This window comes from Erpetoichthys calabaricus, chromosome 11 (assembly GCF_900747795.2).
Source record: "Erpetoichthys calabaricus chromosome 11, fErpCal1.3, whole genome shotgun sequence".
Classification (NCBI taxonomy): domain Eukaryota; kingdom Metazoa; phylum Chordata; class Cladistia; order Polypteriformes; family Polypteridae; genus Erpetoichthys; species Erpetoichthys calabaricus.
This window is the reverse complement of record NC_041404.2, coordinates 14,469,714-14,485,523: the sequence shown is the minus strand read 5'-3', so window position 1 is coordinate 14,485,523 and position 15,810 is coordinate 14,469,714. Positions and strand designations below refer to the sequence as shown.

The 15,810-nt window shown below is 37.9% G+C and overlaps 1 protein-coding gene and 1 long non-coding RNA gene across 3 annotated transcripts in view; both read right to left on the bottom strand.

The window, feature by feature from the left end:
- Positions 1-12,103, bottom strand: part of LOC114660193 (sideroflexin-1) — a 65,128-nt gene extending 53,025 nt beyond the window's left edge. For both annotated transcript variants that reach the window (XR_007936235.1, XM_028812721.2), the window contains exon 1: positions 11,545-12,103. The gene's annotated coding sequence lies outside the window, so the exon portion shown is untranslated. The remainder of the gene's footprint in view (positions 1-11,544) is intronic.
- LOC127529612 (uncharacterized) overlaps positions 1-13,467 on the bottom strand; it is a 356,389-nt gene extending 342,922 nt beyond the window's left edge. The window contains exon 1 of the long non-coding RNA XR_007936237.1: positions 13,358-13,467. This is a non-coding gene — a long non-coding RNA (uncharacterized LOC127529612). The remainder of the gene's footprint in view (positions 1-13,357) is intronic.
- Between the last annotated feature and the right edge of the window lie 2,343 nt (positions 13,468-15,810).

Genomic DNA, 15,810 nt, shown 5'->3' with positions numbered 1-15,810 from the left:
ATGCGAAGGGAACTCAAGGGATTGGGACTGATCAGCTGTGTAGCCGTAAGAAAACCACTAATCAGTGAGGCAAACCGGAAAAAAAGGCTTCAATTTGCTAGGGAGCATAAAGATTGGACTCCAGAGCAATGGAAGAACGTCATGTGGTCTGAGGAGTCCAGATTTTCCCTGTTCCAGAGTGATGGGCGCATCAGGGTAAGAAGAGAGGCAGATGAAGTGATGCACCCATCATGCAAGATCTTGGTGAAAAATTAATGCAACACTGGATGGAACTAAATCTTGTGACATTGCAGAAGCTTATCGAAACAATGCCACAGCGAATGCGTGCCGTAATCAAAGCTAAAGGCGGTCCAATGAAATATTAGAGTGCGTGACATTTTTTTGCCCAGGCAGTGTATATGACATGCCTTATGGAAACAGTAGTATTTCAACTACTAACAAAATTAGACAGGTGCATAAATTTGGGCAACCCAATAGAGATATTACCTCAATACTTAGTTGAGCCTCCTTTTGCAAATATAACAGCCTCTAGATGCTTCCTATAGCCTTTGATGAGTGTCTGGATTCTGGATGGAGGTATTTTTGACCATTCTTCCATAAAAAATCTCTTGGTTAAATTTGATGGCTGCAGAGCATGGGCAGCCTTCTTCAAATCATCCCATATATTTTCGATGATATTCAAGTCAGGAGACTGTGACGGCCATTCCAGAACATTGTACATCTCCCTCTGCATGAATGCCTTTGTAGATTTTGAACTGTGTTTTGGGCCATTGTCTTGTTGGAATATCCAACTCCTGCGTAATTTCAACTTTGTGACTGATGCTTGAACATTATCCTGAAGAATCTGTTGATATTGGGTTGAATTCATCCGACCCTTGACTTTAACAAGGGCCCCAGTCTCTGAACTAGCCACACAGCATGGTGGAACCTCCACCATATTTGACAGTAGGTAGCAGGTGTTTTTCTTGGAATGCGGCTTTCTTCTTCCGCCATGCAAAGCGCTTTTTGTTATGACCAAATAACTCAATTTTTGTCTCATCAGTCCAAAGCAGTTACATGCATTCAAATCAGCAAAATTACAAGGGTACCCAAATTTTTGCACAGCCAGTTTTTCACATTTGATTTAATTTCATACAACTAAATACAACTAAATACTGCTTCACTAAAAATCTTTGTTCGGAAAACACCCCAGATGTTACTAGGAAATGAAAGACATACATACCACTGTTATCTTTTTTGTTGAAAGCAGAGTAAATTATTATGCAGGCTAAGAAGGGTTCCCAAACTTTTTCGTATGACTGTAGTTGTCCACATCAAAGCTTAGATGTTTTCTAGATGTGACTTCCTACTAGGAATGTCACAAGAACCTACTGTATATTTCAGTTCTAATTCAATACCAAACTTCCAAAAATGGAATGGCACCATCTTTTTTACAGTATCAATAGTACTGAGAAAGTCAGTAAGTACTGACTGCAAGTAGACAAATTACTCTGGAAAGCACAATAATAAGTAAAATAATAAGTAAAAAGCATATATAAAAATGGCTCACAATGGTGTTTGCACAGGAGCATTTCAGTGTGGGAGTGCACAAATTGTATTTATTTAATAAAAAAATATAGATATATATATTATATATATTAGTGCCACTTTTATCCCATTATGGAATTAGTTCAGAAATAGATTTGTGCATGGTATGAGAGTAAAATAATGTTACTGATCAAACAAGGTGTAATCATTTAACTTGTATTGTCATTCATTTGTACGAGGAGATTTATTGCTTTTAATAGTGTTCTCCGCAGTCCCGATAAATGAACAGAGGCCTCACATTCATAATGAGCACTTCTCTAGATGTCAATCAGTCCAAGAATCCACCTATTTTCTAACTAGGGTATATAGATCAGGGTTGAAGGGGGGGACCTCACACGCATCCACAGTTACACACACATAATTATGAGATGTAGAGGGACTGGCAGCTCTAACAATAGTTGCAGAAAGTAAACATCAAGGCAAGATTCAAACAAAATGACTATTTGGCTTGTCTACCCCAGCAATGACATGAGCTGCTCCATCTGTTAATACCAATAAAATTTATTTATAGTGTTTTAATGCTTTGAAGGAAAGGCACATCACCCTATTAATATACCATGTACTGTGTTAACAGAAAGGCATAATTTGTGAAACACAAAGTTAATAGGACAAGCAAAACAGTATACTTTCTTGGTAAATATGAATCTGCAAACACTGAATTTGTGTCATCCGTTTGGTTTTTGAAGGCAAACTAATGCTCATGAGTATAATCCATAAGTAAAATCACACGTCATATATTTGAGTGGTACACTGAAGAACGTTATGCTGTCTCACAGTTATAAATTTGTTGAGTATAACTGCACTGCTTGCAGGAATATAGAAATGTAATTGTACTGTGTACACAAGAAAAATCAACCTGAAATAAACTGATTACACTATACAGTACAAAACTGTCCTTAACAATTTTTTAAAAAATAGTGCCATTGTCCACCTACATGCATATCATACATCGAAAGCCTACAATATCTATTAACATACGGTTTTGGGCTCATTTTGTGGCATGTCATTTGCATGCATGATAAGAAAAAAAAGAAAAATATGTGCTATACCCAAACCACAATGAAAACACAATGAAGTACATTTTTTTTTATAATGTATGCCGAGTTGCTTTTCTTCTTCTGAAGAAGGAGAACAACTGAGGATGCCATGTTTGAGTTGGTAGATATTTATTCAAATCCATTTTATGAGGCACATCTAATTTTTGAGCTTCATGCCAATACTGCATTATGATTTGTATCAATTTTAAATGAACTTGGAATGAACCACCTTTGAATCATTGTAACATCATTACCGAATACCAATATGCGTGCAGAGTTGCAGCAATCTGCGAGACGAAAAAATAAACTCCTGCATCTTGAGTTACACTGCCTGCACACCATTTCCCCACCAACCTACACATATGCATTCTGCGGTACCTGGGACAAGCAGCTAATATTCATAATCCACAAGCATTACTCCATCACCATTCATCAACTATTCTAAAGGATTACTGCCAGAAAAATTTAAACTATACTGTTTAAAACAATGCAACTTCTTCATTATAGGTTCCCATCCATGTGAGAACACTTTAAGAAACATAGAATAGTTTATTGATAAGAACGATACTAACAGTACAATGTTAGATTCAACCCTAAATCACAAAGCTAAATGTTGAAACTCCACTTTGAGGTTATATCAATTCACTGCAAAATACTTCAACATTTTATACAGTTACCACAATTAAATATAAATATTCATTAAAACAAATACAGTATGATTACTGTGGAAAATCTAAAATTACCACTTAATAAAATTGTTTATTAGATTGCCCAAGATATCTCACAGAAAAGTTTATAAAAGGGTTTTTATTAGAAATTAACACATAATACATTATAGCAGACTTCAACTGTTTTTTAATTTTTAAGTCATGTTATTCTAGTTATGAAAGTGGAGAAAAGGATAGTACAATTTCTGTTTAGAAAATGAAAAAAGAAGCTTTGGAATGGAGTTATGGTTACAATTCCATTTCAACAAACATAAGGAACATATTTAAGGAACACTTCCCTACACATATCAGACAGCAATGAAGGAGATGCCTATTCCAACAAATTCCTTAAAATGCAGAATTGCTGTGGGTAGATATACATTAGTCATAAACGAGCTAAACAAACTACACAGGCTTATAAAATCCAAGATGGTATAACTGCTTTACAAAGTTTGACAGCTGCAAGTCCAGACAGATATCCAAGATGTCTGTTAAACTAGCCCTGTTAATGTTAACTACAGTGCATTCAGAAAGTATTCACAGCACATCACTTTTTCCACATTTTGTTATGTTACAGCCTTATTCCAAAATGGATTAAATTCATTTTTTCCCTCAGCATTCTACACACAACACCCCATAATGACAACGTGAAAAAAGTTTACTTGAGGTTTTTTCAAATTTATTAAAAATAAAAAAACTGAGAAATCACATGTACATAATAAGTATTCACAGCCTTTGCTCAATACTTTGTCGATGCACCTTTAGCAGCAATTCCAGCCTCAAGTCTTGTTGAATATGATGCCACAAGCTTGGCACACCTATCCTTGGCCAGTTTCGCCCATTCCTCTTTGCAGCACCTCTCAAGCTCCATCAGGTTGGATGGGAAGCGTCGGTGCACAGCCATTTTAAGAACAAGCATTTTGCTACTGGGATTCTTTCACCTGTTCTTTAACAAATTTCACTTGCTGACTCCAAATCTGAAAACCGTTCTGGTCCAGCACGTCCCATTTTTTAGTTATGATGTTCCAGATCTTGGACAACTAGGGTGACTGGACAGTAATGGCGATGCGTTTTAGCATTTAAGAAATAAGTTTGGCCTTGAGAAAAGTGAAGCCAAAATTAAGGAAGGTGTTTTTGTTGCCCCTGAAATCCATGAACTCATGCTTGATGATGAGATCAAAAGGAAACTGAAGCCCACTGAATCAACACTCTCATTCGTGCAGGTTGTCCAGAATTTTCTTGACAGCCACAGAACAGAGAATAATGCTGAGCTTGTGAAGAATATGCTGAAAGTATACTAGCTTATGGGAGTCAGAATGTCACTGAAGATGCATTTTTTACATTCTCATCTCGACTTTTTTCCACCAAATCTAAATGATGTCAGAGATGAGTATGGGGAAAGATTTCATCAAGATATAAAGGTGATGGAAAACTGATATTGGAAAAAATTCACTCCTAGCATGATGGGTGACTACGGTTGGTTCTTGCAAAGAGAGACGGATGTGCAGTACAAGCGCAAAAGCGAGTGCCTCCAATATTTTTGGGCACACTGACCTCACTTTTATATTGAGGTAAATTGACATAAATATACTTTAACGTATCTCTGGTATCGTCTTCTGGTTTGTTTTCAGAATAAACACATCAAAACAATTTTGGTGGGACATAGTCCTCAACTCCAGAGATCGTGCTGATATATTGATATTCAAAAGTGTCAAAACGTCAATGATGTGTATTTCAAAAACCTGACGTGCTAGCTTAATTCTGATTTCATATATGAAATCAGTATAAAAAGATGCTCTGAAGTTCCCAGAAGCAAACAAAAAATATTTTCTGTAGACCAGTGCTAAGTTATCAAGCAAAACATAGTACAATATGAAATTACCAAAGAATTAATAAATGACTAAATAAATGTACTTTGAAAATATTTCCAATAATATATTTAGATTTTTTTGATTCAGTAGTTATTAAAACTTTTTGAAATTATCAAATGATCCCTACAGACCTTTTTGTCAACACCATGCAACACATTCATAAAAGGCTACAACAAAAGTACAAAACATAGCCCTGAAATCACAAACATGAATATGTACATTAGACTGGGCAAGCCACTTCTGAATCAGTCATAGTAGATCACAACACAGCAGAAACGTAGAGCAGCACTAAAAACTGCTAACAATGAAGAAGTTAACAATTTCTTGCAGCCTTTATTTACAGAGATTTAAAACGTCAGCAAACAGTCAGCGGTATAACTCAAACAGTCAAGTCATGAGAACATTTACTCTGTAGACTTGATGTAACTTAACAAAGAAAAATAACTGATTTATTAGTTCTCTTTAAATGTATTACTTTATGGTGGACAAGAAGTCTTTTTTTCTGCTGATTATATACATTTGCAACAACACAGTATACACTTTACTTTAAAAGAATAAACTGAATAAATGTGTTAAAGCTTCTGAAAATACATCCTTAATAATGTACTTAGCCTGAAGACTAAATATGTAAGTTAGCCCTTTAGAAGGTTCAAAGGTTTGCTCATTTAGCTTGGTATCTTCAAAGGTGAAACATAACCAGTGCTGATTAGAGTTTAACCCAGCTTTCCCCCATGACATTTGTTTTTTACTCCTTTCATCTATACTTACAGTATTTAAAGTTCACCAATTATACGGTTAACATCATATTGGGATAACAGATCAGAGCTGAACAACTTAACATCAAGAAATGCAGTATTCACCTTGAATGCTAATTTTATGATAGTAAAAACAAATGCATATTGTATATAAATATAATGAAAATCAATTTCAAATGTTTAATACAATTGTTTTTTCCCCATCTGAAATTCAAATATTTACAGATTTATTCTGTAAGGGTGGCATGGTAGTGCAGTGGTTATTGCTACTGCCTCATGTGTCCTGGCTCTGAATACCATATCCATTCACTGGTTTGATCACTATTGGCTTCTATTATGCCATAAACATTTTTCTCCACATTCTGCATATAGACACAAGATGTTTTTTTTTGTGTCAGCCACAACTACAAACTATATGGGGTAAGTAACATATATTAAAAAATCATTTTTGGGTGGTCAGTCAGTCATTATCCAACCCGCTATATCCTAACACAGGGTCACGGGGGTCTGCTGGAGCCGATCCCAGCCAACACAGGGTGCAAGGCAGGAACAAATCCTGGGCAGGACACCAGCCCACCGCAGGGCACACACACCAAACACACACTAGGGACAATTTAGGATTGCCAATGCACTTAACCTGCATGTCTTTGGACTGTGGGAGGAAACCCACGCAGAAACGGGGAGATCATGCAAACTCCACGCAGGGAGGACCAAGGAAGCGAACCCAGGTCTCCTTACTGCAAGGCGGCAGCACTACCACTGTGCCACCATGCCTCCCATGTATTTATATGTTCATATAATAAATGCATTTTAGGACTTACAGTATATTTATAGGCCACAATACAAACTACTAAAATTACACTTTACATAAACTCCAACGCTCCCTGTTTAGAAATAACAGCTTGTGCTCAGCTATAAAAATCTTACAGCGTAGTATGCAGTAGTGGACTTGAAGTTTCTAAGCCATTAAAAACATTTCTCCAAAGAAAGATTAACCAAGTAAATCAATTGTACTTTTTACTGTTTCAATATACAGACCTTTGCTTTCCTGGTACTGTATTGTGAAAACCAAAGAAAATGCCACAACTGTAATTATTCAGAACTATATTATACCATCAACTTGAAACTAACGGAAGCATTCCAACAGTCACAGATAATAAACGGTGACTGGGTTAAGTAAACAGACAATTCTATAAAATTGTATATAATAAACTGGAGCAGGTAACTAAGCTGAAAAGAGTAATAAAAAATAAAAAACAAAACAGAGAGATAACCAGTATTATAAATCAAAAGCACTGTTCCAAATTTAACAAAAACTCAGATGGAGGTAAGCTTTTTGAAAGGAACTGCTGACATAAAACATTTGACATAGAGGGAGAGTGAGGTTAGGAGAATGAACTGGTAGTGTGTTACCGCACCCACTACACAACGAACCACTTGGGTTGGGACCTGAGAGCAGCGAGTGACACCTCAGCACCACACTGGAACAGTTTTTAGGGTGGCTGGAGTGCCAATCATGCTACCAACCCCCAAGTTTTCCCTGTACATTGGAGGACCTGCTTGCAGGCCTGGATGCAGATCAATGTCATACCCAGGATGAAGCAATTGCAGGTTATTGGCCTTGCTCAAGGACCCAACAGACTGAAGTCACTTATGGCATTTATGGGATTCAAAGCAGCAACCTTCTGATTGCCAGTGCAGATCCCTAGCCTCAGAGCCACCACTCCACCCATTTGACATAAATTAAAAGTAATTATGCATTTGTCAGTTTGTTACTACACACAGCTGCAAGCAAAAGAGAGGGATCTGAATTAGGAGAGCTGCTGTACTACTGTGTAGACATACCTCCACCTGTATAAATAACTCTAGAAATTATTTTTGCATTGTCTTAAAAAAGTACACTTTTATAATACAGAAATCCTGTAATTTAAACATTTCAGCTTGTAATTAAACATTTATTTTACAGATTCTAGCATAAAACAAAGTATGTCTGAAAGTACACGATGCAGAGGGAAGTGTTTATTCAGTTTCTCATTCTTATAGCATGTGCTGCATTTGTTTCTCAAAATGTTTTATTTACATGCAAAATTTCAGGAACCAAGGTTCAATACCTAAGTGAGACCCTTTCTGTGTGTAACTTCATGCTCTCCTTCCTTTTGTGTTATATTTTTTCCAAATATACCATTTTACTCACACTTCCCAAACAGACATGAGACACTGGACATGAGATCGACACTCTAACCTAGCAAACCTAGCACCAAATGAGTAACTGCATGCAAATGTGTCCAGGATAGGTTCCATCCTCCTGTTTAATGCTGCAATAACTGGCTCCAGCTCCCCATGCTCCTCAAAAGTAAAAAGTGAGGACAGAAGCTGGGTAGAAGAATGGATGAAACAAGAAGCAAATGATATATAAACTGTAAGGAAGTTCAAGTTCAGGGTTTATTTGCCATACTTGCATTTTAGCTCTTAAAGTAAATAAATTTAAAGACACGGACTGGACCATTGTACAAATGAGACAAACACCTTTATAGTAATGCATAAAGAAAAGCAAAACATAAGGAAATATACAAAAACCTGCAATACATAATACAGCAAGTATAATATGCTATATCTATATACTGCAGATAAAAGTTCATTTCTATTTGCCTGTTTCTCATTTATGTAAAAACTTTACCAGAAGATGTACTTCCTGGCAGTTCCACTTAATTTCTAACAATGTCTTTAACTATGTGATTTGTTATTCAACTGAAATAAGTCAGATAGATCGATTTTATCAAGGCCTTTGAACACCTGGAATATGTCATAGCACTGTCTTATCTGCTCTAACAGAGCAAGATACAGAAGACAGGAAGATATGGAAAAAGATGATCCGCTGTGGCAGCCCCTAACGGGAGCAGCCGGAAGAAGAAGAACATCTTCTCTGCTCAAGACCAAAACAGTTTAATTTACATAGCTTGTTAAAACAGGGTGGGTCTTTTAGTGCTTAGATCACTTATGTGATGTCCTCTGCACAACCTCTAGAGGACTGCATTTGCATTTTTATTTGCTTATACACATCACCTAGAAACTGAGAATGTAGTGTTAATGTAAACCCCTAATTCCTTCCCAGGGATTGCTTCCTACAGGTCAGAATCGCCAATTTTATATGTATAATTAATGTTTCTTTGGCTAGTACGTTACATTCTCCACATTTGTCCAATGTTGAAGATGGTCCAGGTTTTTAAAATTTGTTTTGCTGTTTCTTTAGTTATCACCACAATTTTGATGTCAACTATGAAATTAAAAAATCAACAATATGAGAATCAGTGCAATTAACATAAATTAGGAAGGCTAAAGGTTTGGGCACGGATCCCAGGAGGGACTCCACTGCTTCCTCATATATGGAGCATTTGGCATTAATCTATACTTTTTATCTCTGGCCTGTTACCCACCTCAAAATTCAGTTTTGTAAGTTACCTCCCCATTCCAATGTCTCCCAATTTCAAAATTAACTTTGCTGTACCACTGTATCCAAGGATTTTTCAAAGTGTAGGTAAATTCTGCTGTATACTTTGTTTTTGTCTATTATTAGATTAGTCTGGTAGGATCTTACTCTTATGAATCTATGCAGGTTGTTATTTAGTATATTACTTTCACTGAAGTAGTCTCCTTGTTTAGATCCGATTATTATTACATGACATAGAAGTAATACTTATTGGTCCGTGGTTAATGTAATTCATAGTTGTCTCTGCATTACATATATTTAATTGGCATGAAAATTAAAATAAAAAATTCAATTTAAAATTCTATCGTATTCTATTTTACAATTTCCTAATAAGTGTGATCACAGACATCATAAAAACTTTTAGCAGATATATCTCTTTGGGCAGTCTTTTCCTTAAAAACATCTTCAAAAGACACATTCAAGTAAGCCTAGGTGCATCACTTTTTTATATTGAAAAACATGATAAGAATTTTCCAGCATGACTTCAGCAGTGAATCCACCAAATGGTCGCCCATCTTTCATTGATTGCTGCCAAATCCTATCATCCTTTATACAAGACCAGATTTGTATATCATTTGAAGTTCATCCAGCACAGAGTGAGTTTTGTCATCGCATGGCTTCAACATTATCGGATCACAATAAAACTAAGGAGTTAATTCCACTCTACATTTATTTCAGCATCACTTTGATAGGAAAGACTCTTGTGCCAACTTATCTAGCATTCTGACTTGTTAATAATATTAACAAATATGATGAATTGACTCCACAAATTCACATATGAATCAACAACAGTACCAGAGAAAAACTATTTTATATTAGCATTGTGCATTTTTTACAAAGTAAATACTGCAGCTGTACACGTCTGTTCATGCTGGAGTAAATAAGCCGTTAACCGTTATAAACTGCGGAGTGGGGCAGATAAGCGTTTAATAAGTTCATGTTTGTATAATAAACCTACAATAAATTCGCAGGTAAAACCTGTACAGTTGCATAGCAGTGGACGTTATTGAAAGAAGAATCCTGATGTTGCTCAAAGATGTTTCGGGGGGTTGTAGTTAAACCTGCAAAAGCTGTTGGCAAAGAGCATTCTCTCTCATTGAAGCAGATGCCTGGTTAGGCAGAACACACAGCACGGGTTACGTGCGCTCCCTGCAGCCATCTTTGGTAAAATCTAAGCAAAGATTTCATCAGTTACTGCATGCAGTGGCCAGTAACCCAAGGCGGGGAACGACCTTGATCTCTGTTAGGAGGGACCGTGTATATCAGTGTCTCTTCCCACAATTTTTAACTCCCTGACAGCGCAATCATTGGACTGTAATACGAAACTGAAAGGCCGTTTTTATTCACGAAGCCGTCACCAACAACTCGTCTAAAGAGAATAAGTAAGGAAATAAAAATAAATTAAAAGAAACAAAAATGTTTCACGAATTAAAATCAATAACAACACTAACTGGAGCACTGTCTATCTTTTCAGTTACGTAGAAACGTGGTCAGCTTTAATCCTGGAAGAATTAGATATTTTAAAATAATAACTACAGAATTTTCGACTATGTGCGGATTTACTGTGCTCGGGAGTGAATCGTAATGTCACTCCGTGACCCCCCTCTTAAAACCCCAACTGCAACAAGAGATTCAGTTTTTCTAAAGCACTGAACTATGTGCATCAATTATAATGTTCGTTTATATTCATTCTTCAATTATATAATTAAACCGTTCACTGGAAATACTGGTGCGACTGATGTGCAAACACGTGTCTATCTTTGAGAGCTGCCACGTCTTACGCAACATCTGCTATCGCTTGCGACATGATTCGTTCATATTGTGGGAAGGAAAATATAAGTATCCCCTTTTGTTGATTAACAAGGGGAAAAAATCTAATTGTAAAAAAAAAAAGATCCAATGCTGCCGTGCTTCTAGAGAGTTCTTTTTCGAAGGTTCTGATTGACTGTTACGGCGACAGATGGCTACCAGGCATCTCTTGACAGCTCCTAATAATTGATTCCAGATTGAACACTGAACATCTTCTCGCTGACTGGAAAGACTACCAAAAGTATCTGACAACCAACAACCCCAACAGCGAAAGTCAAGTAACATACTTACTGTAATACTGGATCTTCTTCTCGCCTTCTTTAGCCTGTGCCGGCGTCGCTACTGCAACTACTGATGCTCGCGCTGATCTGACAGGGAGTCACACGAAAGCCTCTGCAGTTACTAACCCGGAAGTGTTCGCTCACGAGCCGATCTGAATGTGCCGCCTGATCACCATCGACAGCAAAAGGACTTAGATAAGCAGGTGACGATTGGTTACTTGCAGGCTTCTTCTTTTATGTTAACGTTTCGTAGGGTTTAGAATTACTCCGTAACAGCGTACGCTGCAATTTAGCTTCAATAGTTTGTTGTAGTATGTGAGGCTGTGCTTGGCAAAGCAGTACTACAGACTGAATAGTTAACAATACAATTGCCACCCGTTTTAGCGAGCTCAACAATCTATTGTTGCTGATGATGCATTTTCAGACGCCCGTGTACCTCTGGTTGTGCTGTAACGTCTTTTCATGCAGCCTCGGAATCCTTAATAAATGCGACGATTGTTTTTGATTGCTGTACTTATATAGAGTGATCAGACGTCTCCATTCAATTTATGCGCCCCGTTTTGGCTTACCAGAAGTCACATTTTTTTCCGAGACAGTTCCCGTTTTATGCCAGAATTGAACAAAATGTCCGATTTTGCCCCGTTTTTATGCGGCCGAAACCCTAAGGGGAACAAAAGTTCGATTTCATGCCCATTTTTACCACGTGCACGATACTTATTGGGGGATTCCAAAAGGTCTTCGGTTTTATTTGCGTCCAGCACACTCGCGGGATTAATGAGTTGTATTCCGTTTGGAAGCCATGACAATCTGCAGCCTATAGCAGGGGTCTCCATCTCCGGACCCTTTCATTCTAATCCCTTTCATAATTGGTGACCAGGTTTTGCTGCTAAATAACGTATTTTCCCTTCATTTTTAAATTGCGTATTTTCAGATTCATTCCTCTTATTTGCTTAATTTTTGCTTTAAACAGGAAGGTGATGTGAAGTTAACCAACGGATGACCAGTTAAGTCGGAGCCACCAATGCCAACCAATTTTCCTACAATCAGTTTCTTAATTAGAAGCCAGTTCTTGTTAACTAAACCCGTTGTTAAATTTCTTGGCTTGTTGATGCTGACATTCTGCCATTGCAGATATTTCCAAAACAGTTGATTTTCTACTTTATATCTAAACACATCATCAAAATATTTTATGGGCAAGTAGATCAACATTTATGAGAAGTTCTCCTTTCAAGATACCGTACGATGGATACAGGTTGCTGACCATGTTTTGTCTTGTTTTGTATCTTGTTATTGTTTGGCTGCTCATTAAGGAAAAAATTAAGAGGTCTGAGTCTTAAATATTAAATCAATTAAAATTAAAACAAAGGAGTTAACTAACAGCAAAAATTGGGCATTAAATAAAAGGGTTACAATGAAAACCTGCAGACACAGTAGGACTCCAGGACCCGAGCTGGAGATGCCTGGCCTATACACAAGTGTTCTGGTTTGAGACTTTGAAAATTTGATCCTCCTACTTTGCAAGTTAGTTTCAATATTAGGGAACCTATTACATTTTGCACATATGAAAGAAGCTCGAAATAGCAGATGTGTAACTTTCAAAAACCTTCCATGAAAGTATTAGCAAAATATCCATCCATCCATCCATTTTCCAACCCGCTGAATCCAAACACAGGGTCACGGGGGTCTGCTGGAGCCAATCCCAGCCAACACAGGGCACAAGGCAGGAACCAATCCCGGGCAGGGTGCCAACCCACCGCAGGACACATACAAACACACCCACACACCAAGCACACACTAGGGCCAATTTAGAATCACCAATCCACCTAACCTGCATGTCTTTGGATTGTGGGAGGAAACCGGAGTGCCCGGAGGAAACCCACGCAGACACGGGGAGAACATGCAAACTCCACGCAGGGAGGACCCGGGAAGCGAACCCAGGTAACCCCAGATCTCCCAACTGCGAGGCAGCAGCGCTACCCACTGCGCCACCGTGCCGCCCTATTAGCAAAATATGAAATATGAAATGGGGGTGATGACTAAAAGTTATAGGATATTCTCAAATTCTATCATCTCAAGTGACTTAAAATGTTCTCTTTTGTGTGTCAAGTTATCAATTAGTGATTAAATTATTATACAAGTCATGCTAATAGTGAATTGATCAGCCAGACTTAATCATTTTTGGTTCCCAAAAGAACCATCCACATGAAGGGTGCAGAAAGAACGTATGTTTATATAAATCCATAACAGGCAACATAATGAACAGGTGATAACAGATTTGTGAAATACCAATTTGTTCCTGATTGCCACATACAGTAACACTAAGTTCGGGTTTTCTTGATCTGTTACTATCCTGCTATGTCGTCTACTATACATCAAATTTCTGTTTTGTCTGCATGTTAGGGACCACCTTAGATTTAAATAGATCTTTATCGAGCAATGGTTCCATGAAGAGCCACACAGCTCAGTAAAATGCCATGAAGGATCTTTTATTTTTAAGATTGTAGAATTAAACTGTAGCCAAAGGAGGACTCAGAAAGCAGAAAAGGAGGATCATGGTGTGTGGATTTAAAAGGAGGTGTCATGGATTTAAAATTTTGTTTTATTTTTTGTCCATACAAACAAAAATGAACTTAATTTTAAGGAGACAGGGCATCAAAGTATCCTGTTTTCCCAAATTATACCAGTAATCAATCATAGCAATATCTGTTCAAACAAGCAGAAAACAAGGAAATGGCTAGGATGCCTCGTCTGTATTGATAACTTTATAACCTGCGAATGGATGGGCACCTGGGAAAAGGAATTGCTAAACTGAGTTACAGCTTGGGAAAGGAAGGAATTTGGACATATTTAAAAGACCACAGACTGTAAGCGAAGTCATTTATCATACAGTTAGCCAGTCAATCAAATATGTGTAACATCACACATTCTGGAATCCCATGTGGAATTTTAAAATAAATATGCTTTGTTTGAGAGCGACGTCAAGAAGAGAAAACAGAGCGATGTCAGCAGAGGGCGACAGCAACGTTAGTAGCAGGAGAGAGACACACACCCGTTTTCATCTGATTGTTAGCTAAAGCATCTCGTGAACAATATCAATTGCTAAATCTACACCGCCCTGGGACATCCATCATTAACATGTCTAACTTTTTCATAAGCTTTTTCAAAAGGCTGTTGTGACGAGCGACCACAGGCATTACCTGGTCTGGGACACCAATATAATGGAAGGACTGGGGGAAAGGGCATTGGTGAGGCGTTACCTCTCCTTGGACACTAGAGGGCAGCCCTCCTGGGAGACTATGGCAGCATGGATTCTCGCAGGACATGCTGGGAGCTGGAGTTTGGTACAGCCCTGCTGGGTTCCATGGTGGCCGCCAGGGGGATTGCAGAGCCCTATAGTGGACTTCTACCACACCTGGGAGTGATTCCAGGTAATCTCGATGAGCCACCTGGACCACTCCCAGGACCTGAATAAAAGGAGCTGCCTCACTCCATTTGGGGAGCCAGAGTCGGGAGGATGTGGATGAAGCTTGCTGTGAGAGGAGTGGAGGCGGAGAGAAGGAAAAGAGTACTGTGTTGTGCTGTGCTGTGCTTTACTTTATGTACTGTGCTGTGGAGAGCAGAGAAAAGCACTTCCCAGCTGTAAATAAACCTGTGTACTGACTGGAACTCATGTCCTGCCTGTCTGTGTTGGGTTGGGGTAGCTGTACGCGCCAATGCTTCACACTATATATATCCAGGCTTTGCTATCTAAATTTTATTTTATACTATCCTCTACTGCTATTATTGTTCTTTAATAAATACCAAGTTGCTTTTCACGTTGTACAGTTTGTCTTTATATCTTGAGTGATTGAAGTAATAAGGTAAATACTGTATTTAGAGCACTTGGAGAAGTAAGGAAGTACCGTATGATCCAAACTGCGACATTTATTGTCTGTCCAATAATGCACAGTGTGTTAAAGTAAGACATCAGTGGTTGATAAATGGCCTATAACAAAGGATGTTGAGCCTTTTTATGTTTGAATAAATACTTGGAGACCAAAAGTAATATTTAGGCCTAAGATACTATATATGTAAGACATTGCACATTGTTCGTGCCTATGATAAGTAAGTCTCTTGAAGTACTAGGGAATGATGGACTGTGCGTGTGTTATTCATATGGTACTTCTGTGGGTTAAAGCACTAGAGAATAACGTGCATGTGTATACGTCATTCATATGGTATTTTTGTGGTTAGGGTCCATCTATGTATGTGTGTGTTAATCTTATGGTAGACAAAC